Source organism: Muntiacus reevesi, chromosome 1, assembly GCF_963930625.1.
Source record: "Muntiacus reevesi chromosome 1, mMunRee1.1, whole genome shotgun sequence".
Classification (NCBI taxonomy): Eukaryota; Metazoa; Chordata; class Mammalia; order Artiodactyla; family Cervidae; genus Muntiacus; species Muntiacus reevesi.
The window spans coordinates 187,005,406-187,009,280 of NC_089249.1; the positions used below are offsets into that span (position 1 = coordinate 187,005,406).

At 43.3% G+C, this 3,875-nt stretch overlaps 1 pseudogene; it reads right to left on the reverse strand.

Annotated features, from left to right (window-relative positions):
• Positions 1-845: 845 nt before the first annotated feature.
• On the reverse strand, positions 846-1,807 carry LOC136155470 (olfactory receptor 7C2-like; annotated as a pseudogene).
• Between the last annotated feature and the right edge of the window lie 2,068 nt (positions 1,808-3,875).

Genomic DNA, 3,875 nt, shown 5'->3' on the forward strand with positions numbered 1-3,875 from the left:
TCTGCTGGGGAAAGACAGGGAGCCAGTACAAATATGTATGCTACAGACTTATCTTACCCAATGTGCAAGTGATTTATACACCAACTCCTGTTGGTCTCTGGTTAAGGGGTGATTCCTGGGACATTAATTCTCTGAACATGGGCAGGGCAGACTAGAGAAATCCCTTAGGCAAAGGATGCAGATATGAAAGTTGGAAGCCATACAGAATGTACTAAAATGATAAATGATGAAGGAATATCTTCTATATTATATTTCCCCATTCCACCTTCCTGGGATGCAGCTGCAGTGGCTGCAAGGGTAGAAGCCACTTTGTGACCATGAGGGTGGAAGACCCATGCTAGAGATACAGCAGCAAAGCACAAGGATCTTGAGTACTTGAAAGCCAGCTTTGAACTGTTTAGCTCCGTACTTCATGTTTCAGAAATGGAATATACATCACTAAGTTTTGATGTGACTGAAAGTTATTCAGAAAGAAGGCACTTCTTCCAGTTGATTTCATTCACACAGCCTCAGGAAACATCTCTGTAAATGAGTTTGCAGGGCAATATTTCCCTAATAGGTATACATCCCATCACTGTGAGGATATATATTAAAAACATTAGTTTATTTTTTAAGAAATTTAAATTATGACTAAATGTAACAGAAAATATCAGGTTCAATTTATATGAAGCTAATATTCATATGGTTACAAATTGAAAAAGGGAACCAAAGATATATTGTGAAGGAAAATAGGGCTGTGAAGACCCAAGGAAAGTTTTTCTTTAAAAAATGAATATTAGGAAAGAGAAAAACATTAAGTGAAGGAAACCAGGATATCTGGTCCTCAATATTATGTGCCCAGTTACTTATGAGAGTCCTCTGAAGGCCCTGTGAATGAGAGATGGTGCCCTGCTAATGAGCCGCACAAGGGCCCCCTTCATGTCCCTGTTCCTCAGACTGTAGATGAAGGGGTTCAGCATGGGGGTGACCGTGGTGTACATCACAGAGGCCACCAGACTTGTCCTAGAGGATGAAGTGACTGCAGAACTGAGGTAGACCCCTAGGCCTGTGCCATAGAACAAGGAGACCACTGAGAAATGAGACCCACAGGTGGAAAAAGCTTTGTATTTGCTCCTGACTGATGGAATTCTCAGGATGGAGGAGAAAATCTGATAGTAAGAAAAGAGGATCCCAAAGAGAGGAAAAGCAGCTAGGATAATAGTCACAAAATAGACCACTGTGTTATTGATGAGGGTATCAGAACAGGCGAGCTTCAGGACTGCAGGAAAATCACAGAAAAAGTGTGGGATCTTCATGCTTCTGCAGAAAGACAGCTTCAAAAGGGTTAAGGTCATGAGCAGGGAGGCGTGATGCTGAGGCTCCAGGACCCCAGAGCCAGCAGCCCACAGACCCGGGGGTTCATGATGACCATGTAGTGCAGGGGGTGACAGATGGCCACGAAGCGGTCATAGGCCATCACTGTCAAGAGTAAATTGTCCAGACATCCAAACACAATGAAAAAAAATACCTGGCTGAGGCAGCCTGCATAGGTGATAACTTTGCTCTGTGTCTGGAGGTTCAGCAGCATCTTTGGGACAGTGGTGGATGTGAAACCAGTGCCTGCAAAGGACAGGTTGGAGAGGAAGAAGTACATGGGGGTGTGGAGGTGGGAGTCTGAGATGACGGCTAGGATGATGGCCAGGTTCCCAGTGACTGTGACCAGGTACATGGACAGAAACAGCCGGAAGAGGAGAGGCTGCAGGTCTGGGTCCTCTGAGAATCCCAGGAGGAGAAAGTTTCTGACTCCTGTTTGGTTTCCTCTTTCCATGAGTCTGCTGGGTTAGCCAACAAGGAGGAAAAAAGGAATACAAAATTTACCCCAAATAAATATTCCCCAGAGAGACAGAAATATCCTTAATCCAAACCCAGGGAGATCATAAAGTCATTCATTTTGGCTAAGGATTGACTTTCTTTGATGACAAATTGTGGTTACTATTGACATCTAGAACAATTGTCTCAAGTGCAGCACTTCTCAAGCTGTGGTTCCTGAGCAACATCAGCACCCCCTAGAAACGTTAGAAATACATCTTTTTTAGGCTCGTCTGATCTGCATGTGTGCTCAATTGCTCTGTTGTGTGTCTGACTCTTAGCAACCCCATGGACTGTAGCTGCCAGACCCCTCTGTCCATGGGATTTCCCAGGCAAGAATACTGGAGTCCCTGGTGGTTCAGACGGTAAAGCGTCTGCATGCAATGTGGGAGACCCAAGTTTGATCCCTGGGTTGGGAAGATCTCCTGGAGAAGGAAATGGCAACCCACTCCAGTATTCTTGCCTGGAGAATTCTGTGGATTGAGGAGCCTGGTAAGCTACAGTCCACAGGGTCACAAAGAGTCAGACACGACTGAACAACTTCCAAAAAAAATTGGAGTGGGTTGCAATTTCTTCCTCCAAGAGATCTTTCCAACCCAGGTATAGAACCTGCATCTCCTGTATCTCATGCATTGGCAGGTGGATTCTTTTCCATTGAGTCATCTCTGACCTACTGAATCAGATACTCTGGGTGTGAAGCCAGCACTTGGTGCTTCAACAGGCCCTCATGGAAATTCTGGCACATACAAGTTTGAGAAGCACTGATCTAGTGCTTGCCTGCATCCCCAAACAATCATCCCTTTCCTGGAATCCCTGATGACTGCTCTTGAGCGCTCTGCTCAGTGCTTGTGGGAATGGGGAATTCCCTAACTCTAGGCAGCTCTTCTCACTCATTGAGAGTTCCTTAGATCCTCTGGACCTTGGGTGCTCCTTTTGCTAAAAAAGGAAAGACCCTAATATTTATATTTCATTTATATTATCAACATCCCTATATAAATTCAATCAAAATTGAACTTCTAAATATAGACTCCTAGAGTTTCTAAATATTGAGTTTATCCTCACATAAATCATCTTTATTTTTAGCTTTGAGTGGGTGCGTGCTTAGTCGTGTCTGACTCTTTGAGACCCTGTGGGTCTGTAGCCCACCAGGCTCCTCTGTCCATGGAATTTTCCAGGCAGGAATACTGAAATAGGTTGCCATTTCCTACTCCCAAGGGGATCTTCCCAACCCAGGGATGGAACCTGAGTCTCCTGCATTGGCTGGTGGATTTTTTACCACTGAGCAACCTTTGAAGCCCATAAAAACAGACCTATCATCTCCAAAAATGTCCTTGTATTCTTTTGCGAGGTATGAATACAATCTATTCCTCTAACATATTTTAAAGAGTACAATACTGTGTTATTAACTCTATTTACTATGTTATATCCCTGGAGAAGGAAATGGCAACCCACTCCAGTATTCTTGCCTGGAAAATTCCATGGACAGGGGAGCCTGGCGGGTTACAATTGATGGGGTTGCAAATCAGACACGACTCAGCGACTAGATCACCACCACCACCATGTTATATACCAGATCTCTAGAATTTATTCATTTTGATAACAAATCTTGATACGCTGAATAAGAATTCCCTATCTCCTTTCCCTTCCAGCCAATAATTCCAATCAACATTCTATTGTGTGCTTCCATGAGTTTGATGATTTTAGATGCCTCATGTAAGTGGAATAACACACTATTTGTTCTTTTCTGTCTGACTTGTTTCACTTATTATAACGTCCTCTAGATTCATCTGAGGTGTTGCAAATAGCAGGATTTCTACATGGCATTTTAATGTGTTTTAGGTTTAATGCTATTAATAATAATATTCCCTCACATTGTGTCTTTGATATCACTATTACATTAGGAAAACCTTAGATTTTTCTGTATTTATAAGGTGCTGTGGGCATTTTCTGACTTCCTTGGTGGCTCAGACTGTAAAATGTCTGCCTACAATGTGGGAGACCTGCGTTCAAGCCCTAGGTTGGGAAGA